The 15,332-nt window shown below is 54.3% G+C and overlaps 1 non-coding gene and 2 pseudogenes across 1 annotated transcript; all 3 read right to left on the bottom strand.

Moving 5' to 3' along the window:
* Window positions 1–6,476: 6,476 nt before the first annotated feature.
* On the bottom strand, window positions 6,477–8,808 carry LOC146721371 (large subunit ribosomal RNA; annotated as a pseudogene).
* A 1,055-nt stretch (window positions 8,809–9,863) lies between these two features.
* On the bottom strand, window positions 9,864–10,018 carry LOC114942586 (5.8S ribosomal RNA). Its single transcript, XR_003821829.2, has one exon. It is a non-coding gene; the product is annotated as a 5.8S ribosomal RNA (ribosomal RNA).
* An 811-nt stretch (window positions 10,019–10,829) lies between these two features.
* Window positions 10,830–11,557, bottom strand: LOC146721370 (small subunit ribosomal RNA; annotated as a pseudogene; the record flags this gene model as incomplete).
* Window positions 11,558–15,332: the final 3,775 nt, after the last annotated feature.

The following is a 15,332-nucleotide window of genomic DNA, read 5'->3' as shown; positions in this document are numbered from 1 at the left end:
TGGTCGCCAGTGAGAAATTTTCAGACAAAGTAGGAGTAAAAGGGGAGCTTGCCGCGCTTTGTTGCGGCCCGGCTCGATCCGGTTTATTATGGGTGTGGGGTTGGGGTTTTGGGGAGTTCGCGGAGCTAATTTCATCGTTGTTTACGGCGGCGCAAGTCGCGGAGCTATTCGCAGGGCTAATCGCGGTGCTAATTCTAATTCTGTTTTCGCGATTTTTCCTTGCTTCGACGCTCGGTCCCAGCCGACTATCGGACGCCGGCGTGGGCCCGCCCACGGTCGCGTCGCATCTAGCTAGCACAACTCGGACGGCACGAAGGCCGCTACCACTAAGTGCTTCCTGGGCTGCTGCCCTACCCGGCAGGAAGCATTTTATCAGGCGGGCACTTCTCCTAACCAAAGGTTTTATCATTTCCATTTATATTCCCACGAGTACGGTGGAAAGGAGGGTCAAGCGACGCAGAGCCACCACTACGCCACCAAGCCTAAATACACCGGGAGGGCGGCAGATATCCCGGGCGGACCGTTAGCGACCGCGATCTTACCGTCCACGCGGCCATTCATGCCCTCGGCACGGTACCTAACACCTAACATTAAGACGAGCGCCATTGTTAGGAAACGCCTACCTATTCATCGGCATTCCACCCGAGGCAGACGAACGAACGAGACAAAGTAAAACGAAACGAAACGACCGGAGCGACGACGAGGATACCGATGATGATGTTCCTGAAAGAAAAGAAGCCGCCCTTTGGCCCCCGCGCCACCGGGCCAGAAACCGGGAGGCGCGGGGCCCATCAGGCGCAGACAGAGACCCCTGCTACCCCGCCATCGAACCGCAGCATGAGGAAGGCGAGCGGACATGTGATGGGTCTCCGGGAAGGCGGAACTTGGTGTAGGTAGGACAGGGATTGGAATAGATAGGTACGGGAAACGCACCCGTACCACCCCCAGCACTCCAGTCCTCGGATGAGGAGAAAGTTTCGCTGTGCGAGCGACACCAAGTGCGCTCCTCCAACGCATCCATGTGCGCGTGCTACTTGTGAACCATTTGGTCAGTGACGCCGACTTGTCGTAGCAATGCAGTGTGTAAGCCTGAGGGTGGAAGTCCTGAAAATGATAATGATAAGCTCCCTTCATTCGCCGCGGCGTGTTGCTTTAGAATCTTGGAGAGTTTTTGGGGTTCCCGGCACTACTCGGGAGACCTTTAACGCTTGTGGACACTCGCTGGCCATGATGTGGCTGGAGGTCCCGCCCATTCCTTTCAATCCCTTGCTTTGTTGTCCCCAGGGCCGCACCCATTTGCATTTTACGTTTTCTGTCAGTCTCAACACGCATCGCGGCAGCCCCCGACAGCGACGCCGAAGCGCACCCCAGGGGGGGGCCGAGTCCCCACGCGGCGTGCCGCTTTGCAATCCTGCATTGGGTTCAACTGGGTCCTTAAGGCGTGTTGTCTTTAGCCTTTTTTGAAACCCACCGCGTGGCCAGGCCCGTGAATTGCACCGGAGTGCACCCCAGGGGCTAAGTCGCCTCGCGGCGTGTTGCTTTTCAATCTTGCGTTGGGTTCAACTGGGTCCTTAAGGCGTGTTGCCTTTAGCCCTTTTTGGAACCCACCGCGTGGCCAGCCTTGTGAGTTGCACCGGAGTGCACCTCAGGGGCCGAATCGCCACGCGGCGTGTTGCTTTTCAATCTTGCGTTGGGTTCAACTGGGTCCTTAAGGCGTGTTGCCTTTAGCCCTTTTTGAAACCCACCGCGTGGCCAGCCCCGTGAGTTGCACCGGAGCGCACCCCAAGGGCCGAGTCGCCACGTACTGCTTTTCCGGATGTTTTGCTGACTTCCAACGCGTACTGCCTGACTTCCTTCCGTCCTCAAGGTCCGGGCCCATAGCCCGTGGGACCGGGTCCATTTTGCCCTCAGTCTGGGTGACTGCCCCTTTGGACAACTCCCGGCGAACCTCCCCGCGTGCCGCATGCCGCAGAGAGAAACACCGAGTGTTCTTAGATTGTTCCACTGCATGTCCGATCCATCGAGCCGGTTTCCAGCCACAAACGTATGCGGCGTCCCGTTAAGGACACGCTTGCGACCTTCGCCCCGACATTCGACAGACCCGGCATGCGCGCCTGGGAACAATCCGTATTTTCGAGGCACCCAGAGTTTGTAAGGGGAAGCGGCGAGCTCCGGGCCGAACACTCTGGGGCCAAGTCTTAGGACACCAGTTTTTGGGCTATCGGTTTGTTTACCGATTTTGCGTTTTCATTTCCTAGATTATTTGTCCAGAGTTTGTGCTGGTCAATCTAGTCATTCGCAGTTTTACTTTTTGTTTTAAACTCTCCTTCGACTCCTCGGCATTCACGCCTCGGCCTTGGCTCTGTGTGCGAAACAAGCAAGAGGGAGCCACGCTACTACACACTAGGTGTGCGCGCCACATATGAGCCATTTGGTCTTGCGACTCCGACTCGTGGCAATGCTGTGCTAGTAAGTAGATAGGGACAGTGTGAATCTCGTTAATCCATTCATGCGCGTCACTAATTAGATGACGAGGCATTTGGCTATGTTTCGTCTACGGTGCGCGACGACTGCTACAAAATCACAGTCGCCAAGTCGCCACCGACAACAATATTGCAGAGCTGTTTACTGTTGGTGTTCGCAGTCAACACCCTGGAGCGTGAAGGTCGGAGCTAGCCAAAGGCAGCTCGTACTTCACCTCGACCATTCACGCAATCATTCAAACTCGCGCGATTGATGCGGAGGCCCCCAACTCTACGCGCCATCCATCATGCACCACCAGATGAGGCCACGTTCCGCCTTCCTTTGTTATAACGCGATGTCATTACGTTAAAACGTTTCTAGTTCAGCCATGAGCCCCACAAAACTCGAGTCGTCAACGTTCGGAGCTGGGCGGACGTTAAACCCAGCTCTCGCAACTCAGACTCGCTTCGCGAGCTCAAGACACCTCGCCACGAAATTGTAATGGCGGTAAAACGAACATTATTTCGAGGTACTCCTGTGCGCTCCGCCACAGCGGCTGCCAGATCATTACATGATCGGTACTTCTCCACCTTACGCTCGTGGGACATCTCCAACGCGGTTTCGCTAGACACTACTTGCGCGTCTACGACCACTGCCTCACCACCCTTAGCGATGGTCAGGTCGGGCCGCCTCCGGCCGGCAGACGTCGAATACGCTTGTTCCGCATCGACGCGCCATCCCTTCTGCTGTAAATAGCCACCAACTTGACGGCATAGGTCGTCATGCCGCAGGATTCTCCCTCCGTGCGTTCTGAAACAGCGTTGCACGCAGTGAGCCGGCGTCTCGGTTTCGGGACAACCGGCACGACAGCGATTATCGCGCCCATCACGACCTCGGGAGCATCTCGCTCTAGACGGTATGCAGTTAGCCCGTATGTGGTGATAGTGCACGTAGTCGGCCCCTGGGATGGCATCGGCGCCAGCCGATACCCAGTAGGAGCTCAGGTTGGAGGCCGCAACCTCTCTGAGTCCACTCCCATCGCACGACTCGCGCAACCAGGCCGCACACTGCTGTCTGAGCTCAGCGGTTGTAGTCACTCTATGGCCCCGCACTCGCATCTGGTTTTCACACCAGACAAGCTGCCTAGCCACATACGTGGTTTCGGCAGTTGCGCATGCTGCGGGCAGAGTACTCCGACACAACCGCTGCAGTCGGTTATGCTTCAGAATTGGGATCAAAGTTCTCAATAGAGGCATTCCAAGCCCGCCACTCTGTATCGGCGCATGCAGGTATCCAGCAGGAACATCATGGGGAAAACGCAGCCATCGTCGCACCGCAGTGCGTACGATGATATCCTTACCCTTGAGGGTTTTGGCCGAGCCCGTACCCACTGTCCATCGGTGATAATACCGTGGAAGGAGACAGTCACGCAACAACCTCAGCCGCTGTTGCGGCTTAAGAGATGCCCTCGTGAGTTGCTCGATGGCCTGAGCTAAGGGTGGATCGCTTGCGAGTTCCCTACACGCAACCCACACGCAGACCACATGCAGAGAACAAACTGTGGTCTGCGTGTGCGCAACCCACACGCAGACCACATGCAACCATCGACGCACGCCACATGCAGAGAACGACAGCGCCTCCGGGCGTCCCAAAGCACGGATGAAAGGACTGTGACGGGAGTAACTATGACTCTCTCGGTCCTCAAAGCAACACGCCGCGATGGTACTTAGAGAGAGTTGTGGTTGGTTCGTGATGCGCCAACGAAGTCCTCTAGTAAGGACCTTCAGCCTCTCACGTCCAAGTTGTACCTCCACCTCCTCGTGGTGCTCCCGGAAACGGCCTACTTTGGAAGTTTAGACTCGGTAGGTGTCGACTAAGCGAGTGTACAGCGAAGGGCGCCCCTAAGGGCTTCGGCCCATGCGCCTACGGTCATGGTGAGTTGTGGGGCCAAGAAAGACCGGGGTTTCTTGGGGGGCTCTCGGTTGTCAATCCGTTTGCCCCCCTACACGCAGTAAATTATGAATAAAGCTAAGAATGATTCTGATGTCCCGGGTTCTCGGATGGCCCGGGGTCTGCGTGCGAGTGCTCGCTTGAGTGAGCGCGCGAGAGGTGCGGAGGACCCTGACGGGGTCGCAGCTGGTCCGTCGCAAATCACTATAAGGACCAGCCAGGCTGAAGTGGACAGCCTAGAGGAGGAGATGGTCAGCTGTGAGCATTGTTAGGCGAAATTCCAAAACATGCGTGGTCTTGGTGTCCACAAAGTACGTGCACACCCACTACAAGCCAACAGTGCTATCAATGTTGACCGCGTAAAGGCCAGATGGTCAGTGGAAAAAACTAGAATCATGGCACGCGCTGAGGCTGAAGGCACCTTAGCCGGGGAACCTTTCATTAACCAGTATCTGGAGACAAGGTTCCCCAATAGGAGTCTCGAAGCCATCAAGGGTAAACGGCGACAGGAGCCTTACCGAGTGATGGTTAGAGACTTCTGCCAAGAGATCCAATCGCGTCGCGCGATTGTGATCGATGAGGGCGATAGGGATAGTGCGGTGATGACACGAGCCGACACCATTCCTGCGGCCATTGAGGCTAGTACTGACGATCAAAGCGCACATCAGCCTCCCCCTGAACAAAGTTCTCAGAGGCTGCGGGACAAGATACAATCACTCGTAGAGCAGAGTGCGGCGTTCCGTAGCTACGAGGCTGATACTCTTGCTGGCACGGCAAGAGATGCTCTGACGGCGGGGAGGGTCGACGTCTTGGCTATCGAAAGATGGCTGGGCATGATCTTTCCTCTGCCGCTACAAGTGCGCCCTCCGCAACGCGTTTCGGCAAAGAAGCACTGTCCTCCAGTTAAACGAGAGAGCAAGGAGCAGAAGAGAAAGAGGGAGTATGCAATTGTGCAATCCCTCTACAGAAAGAACAAGAAGTCCTGTTTGTCGCGTATTCTCGAGGGCGACTCGGTGCGCGAGAGGCCGTCTGCTGTCGAATTCCTTAACTGCTGGCGCCCCATTATGGAGGCCTCCAGCGGTGCGGATGGAGACATGACGGACTTGCGTGAGTCGTTTGGGGAAGCGGCACAGGCTGCGAGTGCTGGCCGGGGCCGTACGTCGGGCCCGAGAGGGATTCACCTCGAAGGTCTTGGCGATGGCGCTGCCACGGATCCAGTTCCTGTGGCGGATAAGACCTTGCTCTGGGATCCTATAACACCTGCAGAGGTGAACAGGATTTCCGTAGAGACTGGCACTGCGCCCGGATTGGACCAGATTACGCCGAGGATGTGGAACGCTGTTCCTGCGATTCTTCGTGCGTTTCTGTTCAATCTGCTGCTCCTGACAGAGACGATCCCCTCATCAATCGCCACAACCAGAACGGTATTCCTTGAGAAGGGGGGTATGTCCGATCGGCCAGGTCCGACGGAGTACCGACCTCTCAGCATAGGATCCGTTATAATAAGACACTTCCACAAGATATTGGCAAAGAGATTGGCAGCCCTCGACATCTTCGACAGGCGCCAAAAGGGGTTCCGGCCGGTGGACGGGGTATGTGAGAACGTCCCAGAGAACGTTAAGAGAATCATAGTTACTCCCGCCGTTTACCCGCGCTTGCTTGAATTTCTTCACGTTAACATTCAGAGCACTGGGCAGAAATCACATTGCGTCAGCACCCGCGAGGGCCATCGCAATGCTTTGTTTTAATTAGACAGTCGGATTCCCTTAGTCCGTGCCAGTTCTGAGCTGAGCGTTGAATGGCGGCCGAAGAGGACGACCACGACGGCTGGCGCCGCCACGGAAGCCTCGCAGCAAGGAAGATCCGCGGGAGGCCAAGGCACGGGACCGAGCTCGGATCCCGGGACCGGCGCGAGAACGCCGACCGTTCACCTCGCCCAGGCCCGGCATGTCAGCCAGACCCGCTTCCCGACCAAGCCCGACACGCCCCGCTCCTCAGAGCCAATCCTTATTCCGAAGTTACGGATCCAATTTGCCGACTTCCCTTACCTACATTATTCTATCGACTAGAGGCTCTTTACCTTGGAGACCTGCTGCGGATATGGGTACGAACCGGCGCGACACCTCCACGTGGCCCTCTCCTGGATTTTCAAGGTCCGAGGGGAAGATCCGGACACCGCCGCAACTGCGGTGCTCTTCGCGTTCCAAACCCTATCTCCCTGCTAGAGGTTTCCAGGGAACTCGAACGCTTATACAGAAAAGAAAACTCTTCCCGGATCTCCCGACGGCGTCTCCAGGTCATTTTGGGTTACCCCGACGAACACTCTTACGAGGGCCCGAATTGTATGCGGTTCCGCTGCCGGGTTCCGGAATAGGAACCGGATTCCCTTTCGCCCGACGGGCATGTGTCTTTCGTATAATATTTATTATTATTTCTCGACACTCGAGTATATTGTACGCCGTCATTGACATAGGATTTCTCCTAGGGCTTAGGATCGACTGACTCGTGTGCAACGGCTGTTCACACGAAACCCTTCTCCACGTCAGTCCTCCAGGGCCTCGCTGGAGTATTTGCTACTACCACCAAGATCTGCACCGAAGGCGGCTTCAGGCAGGCTCGCGCCCAGACCCTTCTGCGCTCACCGTCGCGACCCTCCTACTCGTCAGGGCTTCGTGACGACGCGAGAGAAGATTAACGCCCGCTCCCGGTTGCCGCCTCACTTGCCGCTGACGGCAGAGTATAGGCTCGACGCTTCAGCGCCATCCATTTTCAGGGCTAGTTGCTTCGGCAGGTGAGTTGTTACACACTCCTTAGCGGATTCCGACTTCCATGGCCACCATCCTGCTGTCTTAAGCAACCAACGCCTTTCATGGTGTCCCATGAGCGTCGAGTTGGGCGCCTTAACTCTGCGTTTGGTTCATCCCACAGCGCCAGTTCTGCTTACCAAAAATGGCCCACTTGGCACTCTGATCCGAAGATGCTCGTGGCTTCATAAATCAAGAAAGCCAGAGATCTTACCCATTTAAAGTTTGAGAATAAGTTGAGGTCGTTTCGGCCCCAAGGCCTCTAATCATTCGCTTTACCAGATGAGACTCGCGAGCGTTCCGTGCGGAACGGCCGAGTGCCAGCTATCCTGAGGGAAACTTCGGAGGGAACCAGCTACTAGATGGTTCGATTAGTCTTTCGCCCCTATACCCAGTTCCGACGATCGATTTGCACGTCAGAATCGCTACGGACCTCCATCAGGGTTTCCCCTGACTTCGTCCTGACCAGGCATAGTTCACCATCTTTCCGGTCCCAACGTGTACGTTCTGGGTGCGCCTCTTCTCGCGATGAGAACGAGACGCCCCGGGAGTGCGAGGCCGCATCGCGACGCGGCCCATCCTCCCTAGGTCGACGGCCAGGGCCGACCTTCACTTTCATTACGCCTTTAGGTCTCGCGACAAGTCCCAATGACTCGCGTACATGTTAGACTCCTTGGTCCGTGTTTCAAGACGGGTCCTAAGAGTACCCAAAGCAGTTGCGTCGCCGACCGGTATCGGTCTCCCGCGAGACCGCGGGAGACGTTCGCAGGCCTGTCGAAGGTGTACCGTACTGTAACCAACAGCGGGCCAGGACCGGGGACGGCGCGAAGTCCGTAACCTCCGAATACCGTGGCGCGCGCTTGCGACGGTCTCGACGCACCGTGAATAGTGCGGCCTGATACCTTGCGCGTACCGCCGAGCAGCCGGCCGGGCGACCGAGGGTTTGTCGCGTGCCGTTATACCGGCGACGCGACAGACACCGCACCCGGGCCGTAGACCGACACCCAGCGGGTCGCAACGTTCTACTTGGGGAGAAGTGCACGACGACGAGCGCCGGACATCGGCGCACGGTAGCGTGCCCGCGCGCGAGCCGCAAGGACTCCGCGGGACATCGCCGACCGACGCGAAGCCAGCGCCGCTGACGATGAATCTCCCCGTTCGATCTTTTGGGTTTCTTAGGTTTACCCCTGAACGGTTTCACGTACTCTTGAACTCTCTCTTCAAAGTTCTTTTCAACTTTCCCTCACGGTACTTGTTCGCTATCGGTCTCGTGGTCGTATTTAGCCTTAGATGGAGTTTACCACCCACTTAGAGCTGCACTCTCAAGCAACCCGACTCTAAGGAGAGATCCTCCCGAGGCGCGCACCGGTCGCTACGGGCCTGGCAACCTCTACGGGTAAGTGGCCCCATTCAAGATGGACTTGGACGCGACGCGGCACCTCGGGATAAGCGGATCCTCCCAAACACCACATTTCCCTGCGGCGGAACCGCGGGATTCGGTGCTGGGCTCTTTCCTGTTCGCTCGCCGCTACTAAGGAAATCCTGGTTAGTTTCTTTTCCTCCGCTTAATAATATGCTTAAATTCAGCGGGTAATCTCGCCTGCTCTGAGGTCGTCGCATAGTGAGTTTTCGTAGCCGTTTGCCTCCTCCGCGTCGCTCATCGTCGTCTCTCCTCTATAATATATATTATAAGAGGGAGAGAGAGAGAGCGTCGAACGAGAGAGCAGCAGCGGCAGCACACGAAATACGCGAGAAGGCAAATCGCCGGGGCGCTAACCGCACACACACTCGTTGGTGGTAATGGAGACGATATATCGCGGGGTTCGAGATTCTCGGCTCTCCCTTCTCTTTTATATACGAAATTCGGGCGGAATCGATTCGACGAGTACACGACGCGGCACGCCGGTCCCCTTTTTTCGCTTTACGAAAATTTCGTGGACTCGGACACGCGGTCGGCTCGCGATTCAAAACCCTTCTCCGTAAAGAGGTAAAGGATTACGAATGCTCTCTCCGCCGGACGACGACGCGCCGTATATTTCTCCGTAATACCGTTATGTGTGCGGGCAAGGGCGCCTCGGCATAAGACGCGCGAGCGCTATCGCACCGAGAGACGCGGCACAGAGTGCGAGAGCAGTCCGGTCAGTCTGTGTGATGTACGGAGAGGAGAGACGGTGAGACAAGCGCTACCTACTTTCGGGAGACAACGACGCACGCGCCGCTCTAGGGAAAGCGGTGCCATTTACCGTCCTGACCCTTTTTTTGGCCGTTTGTTGCTCCCTTTGCGCGCGCTCTTACTCTCATCCCATTTCTCCTCGGCTCTCGCATACACACACGACTTGGATACACAAACACGCTCCCCCTCTTAATTCGCGCAGCATTCTCTGGGCGCGCGTTCGCCAACGTTTTACACGCTTGTGCGCTTCTCCTCCTTATTATTATCATTTCGGTGTGTCATTTCAGACGACGCCAGGATTTGCACCGCGGCCGGTCGGCGCGGCACAGACACCTCGGGCGAACGTCCATCGATTGCTCGTACGCCCATTGTAAGCGTTGCACAGGGCACAGGCGACGCGCGCGCCATTTTCTGGTCGCCCGCGTCGTGGCCGTGCGCGCTTTTCGGACGCAAGCAGTTTAGGGGTACTAAAACGACCCTCAGCCAGGCGTGGTCCGGGAATTGTATCCGTGGACCGCAATGTGCGTTCTAAATGTCGATGTTCATGTGTCCTGCAGTTCACAAGTTGACGCGCAATTAGCTGCGTTCCTCATCGACCCACGAGCCAAGTGATCCACCGTTCAGGGTAATCGTTCGAAATTTTTGCGTTCGCGGAGAAACGCGCTTCTCGTTCAACCATTGTGGTCTCTTCTTTCGGACGAGAGAGAGAGAATAATCGTGGTGGCTCTTCGATCAGCCTGTCCGCGCGCGTCCGAGGACGCGCGCGGACCGCCGCCTCCCGCCAGGGAAGGCTACGGCACAAAGATAGAGTTGTGTGTTTCTCGTTCGGAGCGTCTCTCCCGCAACGGGAGAGCCGGGGCGGAAGCTCTTTGAAGAAACCGTCGGACCGACACAGTTGACAGATTGGTCGAAATATCATCGATCCCTTCTCTGTGTTATATATATATATTATAATAATATATGGGGGTCCTCTCGCTCGGCACTCGCGGTCGCACACCGTGTGTTCTCGGCACGCTGACCGCTGCCCCGCGACAACGGGGAGGGCGCGCGTCGACGAACGTCGTGGGTGCTGCACACACGCGTGCGCGGGCATAGGTTACCACCGGTTCGCGCTCAACGCCGAATCGACGCTCTGTGTGTGTGTGTGACCGGAGAATGGCACACACACGAGCGTGATCGCGAAGCGTCTCGCTCCGAATCGTCGTCGACCACCGCCGGGCGCGCTGCTCTGCTTGCCGACTACTTTCGGTCAGAGAGGCGCGACGGCGTCCGTCGTTATATCAAAACACAACAACAAATTTCGTCAAATCCGTTATTTTCTTTTTCTCTGAGAGCGCCTTTTCAGCGCGTCCATTCAGTCGCCGACTGCTGCGAGCGCGCGTCTCTCCCAAAAGAGAGGACTCTCGACGCAGAGCAGGACCTCCGGAACGTTAATGATACTTCCGCAGGTTCACCTACGGAAACCTTGTTACGACTTTTACTTCCTCTAAATGATCAAGTTTGGTCATCTTCCCGGCAACATCGGCAATGCCGAGACATTGCCGCGCACCAGTCCGAAGACCTCACTAAATCATTCAATCGGTAGTAGCGACGGGCGGTGTGTACAAAGGGCAGGGACGTAATCAACGCGAGCTTATGACTCGCGCTTACTGGGAATTCCTCGTTCATGGGGAACAATTGCAAGCCCCATTCCCTAGCACGAAGGAGGTTCAGCGGGTTACCCGGGCCTTTCGGCCAGGGAACACACGCTGATTCCTTCAGTGTAGCGCGCGTGCGGCCCAGAACATCTAAGGGCATCACAGACCTGTTATTGCTCAATCTCGTGCGGCTAGAAGCCGCCTGTCCCTCTAAGAAGATTTGTTTGTACGTTGGTAGTAAAAACCCGCCAGCCGAAGCCGGGGGCCTTCGCGATACCATAAGGTACGCCTATTTAGCAGGCTAGAGTCTCGTTCGTTATCAGAATTAACCAGACAAATCGCTCCACCAACTAAGAACGGCCATGCACCACCACCCACCGAATCAAGAAAGAGCTATCAATCGGTCAATCCTTCCGGTGTCTGGGCCTGGTGAGGTTTCCCGTGTTGAGTCAAATTAAGCCGCAGGCTCCACTCCTGGTGGTGCCCTTCCGTCAATTCCTTTAAGTTTCAGCTTTGCAACCATACTTCCCTCGGAACCCAAAAGCTTTGGTTTCCCGGAAGCAGCCCGCCGAGTCATCGGAGGAACTTCGGCGGATCGCTAGCTGGCATCGTTTATGGTTAGAACTAGGGCGGTATCTGATCGCCTTCGAACCTCTAACTTTCGTTCTTGATTAATGAATGAGGGAGAGAATGAGAGCGTTGCGGAAGTGAGTGAGATAGCGTATATGAGAGTAATGGGTGCGAGACTCCGTAAATTCCTGTTTACGGAGACGAATAAAATTTCAAAGAGTGCGAGTGAGAAAATACTGGACATTGTGGGAGAATATGAGGAACAGATGATGAAAATGTTGTGCAAAAATGAGAGAATACAGGGGAAACTGGATGAGTGTATGCGTCGAGCGAGTCGGGATTTAGCCTACGGCGGAAGTGGAATGAGCTATGCGAGCGTGAGTGCGAAAAATGTTGAAAAGAGCGTGATTGAAAAGGTACAGGAAGTGTATGTGAAAACGAATGAAAACGAAAGAGAAGAGTTATGCGGTAATAGTGAGAGCGGATGATGCAAGTGCGAGTGTGACAAGTGAGGAAGTAAAGGAGAGAATGATGAAGCATGTGAGCAAGTCACTGAATGTGCGTGTGAAAGCGGTGAGGAAAGTGAGGAATGGAGGTGTAGCGATTGAGACGATGAGCGAGAGTGAGTTGAAAAGAATAAGAGAGTGTGGTCAGTTTAAGAATGCTGGCCTAAAGGTTGAGCTGCCTCGCAAGATAGGCCCAAAGATCATCTTGTACGATGTGCCGAATGATATGGCGAGTGAAGTGTTAATGAGAGAAATGTATGAGAGGAGCTTGAAAGGGCGAGTGGATGAGAGAGTATTTATGGAACGTGTGCGTGTTGTGAGTAGGAATGCGAAGAAAGATGCAACCTGCGGAAATGTGATATTAGAAGTTACGAGTGCAATAAGAAATGTGCTCTGTAGTGACGGACGAGTGTTTGTGCATTGGAAGGCCTTTAGGGTGAAAGAGTTTTTCAGTGTTCTGAGGTGCCACAAGTGCTTCGCATTTGGGCACATGATGCGGCAATGCACCGAAAAGGAAAGACTGTGCCAAAAATGTGGATGTGTAGGACACATGATGAGAGATTGTAAAAAGGAAAGTGTGTGTAGAAACTGTAAACTGAAAAGGAGCAAATGTGATCACTCGGTTCTGTCCGAAGTGTGTCCGGAATACGTGAGAGCGTTAGAGAGAGAGAAAGCGAGAATAAATGACGAATGAATGGTGCGTGAATGTGGTGCAGTATAACTGCCAGAGAGCGTATGCGTTTATGTGTGATCTGGGTGAGATGATGCGCGAACATCGAGTGAGTGTAGCACTGCTGCAAGAACCGTATGAAAGGCATGGACGTGTGGTGGGCTTGCCCATAAATATGGATGTGATTGTGTGCGAAAGTGGGACGGTGAAAGCAGCAGTGGTGGTAAATGACTCTAGGTTAGACGTGATGTGCGTGAGAGAGTGTACGAATAAACTTGGAGTGAGTGTGTGGTTGAAGGGGGACTTTGGCGAAATGTATGTGGTGTCCATGTATTGCCAGTATGGTAAGTGTATCGAGCCGTACTTGGCGTACATGGACAGAGTATGTGAGACGGCCGGGAGAAAGCGTCTGCTGATAGGTATGGATGCGAATGCCGTCTCTCTCTTGTGGTATAGCAAGGGTGGAGGCAGCAGAGAGAGTGAAGCGCGTGGTAGAATGATTGAGGAATGGATGATTGCGAGCGGGATGAATGTTGTTGTATGAGCCAGGCGAGTTTTACTCGTTCAGCGGGCCGAATGGGGAGAGTGACATCGATGTTACTTTCGTGAACGGCGTGAATGGAGGGTGCCGGTATGAGTGGGAAGTAAAGCCGACTGGGGAGTGAGTGACCATAACGTATTGTTAATACGGATGGTACACAGAGAGAATGTAGGTACGAATGAGGGCATGCGTAGATGGGTGTGCAAGGACGTAGACTGGGAAGGATATATGTGTGATATGCGAAAGAGTGCGTTAGAGGATGCAGCGAGCGCCATAGACGAAGCGGATGCGCAGAGCTGTGTAGAGCGAATGATGAAATGGATCCATAGTGCGAATGATCGATGGATGAAGAGGTGTAAACCTGTGTATGCTAGGAAGCTTGTGTGGTGGACGGATGAGCTTGAGAAACTGAAGAAGGCTGTAGGAAGGAGCAGACGTGCCTACCAGCGTGCGAGAAAGAGGAATGGAAGCAGAGTGGAAGAAAGAATGAATGAATATAAGTATGTTTTGCGGGAGTATAAGGAGGAAATGCGAAGAGTGAAAGAGGAGAATTGGAAGCGATTTGTGTGCGTGACTGGGAAGAGGGATCCATGGAGCGATGTATATAAGGTGTGCATGGGAAAGCGTGATAGGGTAAGATTAAGTGGCATAAAAGTGGGTGATAGAGTGACGAGTACATAAAAAGAAAGCGCGGATGAGCTAATGAAGAGATTCTTCCCGGCAGCAAGGACGAACGTGGCGATAGACGCCAGGGGAGACGTGAGGGAGGAAGAAAAGCAGTTTGAATGGAGCGAAGTGGATGTGGCAGTGAGATCGATGAAAGTGGGTAAGGCACCTGGTATGGATGGTGTGAGTGCTGAGATGTTGCGAGCGATTTGGCGTGCTGTCCCGGTATGGATGAAAAGAATGTATGATGTATGTCTGAATACAGCGTGTTTCCCCCCGGCGTGGAAGACTGCGCGGGTGGTAGTGTTATTGAAGTCTCCCGATAAACCTAGGTCGGACCCTGGGTCTTATAGGCCCATTTGACTGCTGTCCGTGCTGGGGAAAGTGTTGGAGCGAATGACGGTTGGAAGACTCGAGCGAACGATGTGTGGAAGAATGTGTGACGCCCAGTACGGATTCGTAAGGAATCGGTCGACCGAGGATGCATGGAATCGAGTGCATGACTGGGTGAATGGGTCGGAGTGAAAGTATGTGTTAGGAGTGTTCGTGGACTTCAAAGGAGCGTTTGATAACCTAGAGTGGGAATGTGTGATCGAGAAATTGCGTGAGGTTGAATGTGAAGAAATTGAATTATTGAAGAGCTATTTTAGCGGCAGGCGTGTATGCATGATGGGTGCGTGTGACACAGTGTGGAAAGACGTAAAGCGTGGCTGCCCGCAGGGCTCCATCTGTGATCCATTTATATGGAACCTAATAATGGATGAACTGTTGTGGCGGCTGCGTGAGAGTGAATTTAAAGTGGTTGCGTACGCGGATGACTTGTTGTTGGTCGTGGAAGGATAGAGCCGAGCGGAGTTGGAGAGAAAGGGTACTAAGTGGATGAGAATGGTGTACGAATGGGGAGTGAAAGTAGGTGTGAGTGTGTCTGAGAACAAGACTGTGATGATGTTGATGAAAGGTAGTATGGCTGGGACGAGGCCTCCCAATGTACGAGTGAATGATAGATGCGTGAGGTATGCGAGGAGCGTGAAATATCTGGGTGTTTGTGTGAGTAAAAGGATGAACTACAGGTTGCATCTGGAGTGTCTGAGAAAGAAATGTATGAATGTGGTGGAAAAATTAAGACGCGTGTTGAGAAGTGAGTGGGGTTTGCGAAAGAAAGCTGTGACTGTGTTGTACAAAGGTCTGTTCATGTCGTGTGTGATGTATGGAGCGAGTGTATGATATAGAGTGATGAGATTTGATTATGCGAGGGAGCTCATAAATAGGTGCCAGCGAGTGGTGTTGAGTGCGTGTCTGAATGTATGTAGAACGGTCTCCACGGCGGCCATGCAAGTCCTTATGGGTGGCTT

This window comes from Nylanderia fulva, unplaced genomic scaffold (genome assembly GCF_048542155.1).
Source record: "Nylanderia fulva isolate GAGA-0341 unplaced genomic scaffold, ASM4854215v1 Scaffold493, whole genome shotgun sequence".
Taxonomy (NCBI): domain Eukaryota; kingdom Metazoa; phylum Arthropoda; class Insecta; order Hymenoptera; family Formicidae; genus Nylanderia; species Nylanderia fulva.
This window is presented reverse-complemented; position numbering and strand designations above follow the sequence as displayed.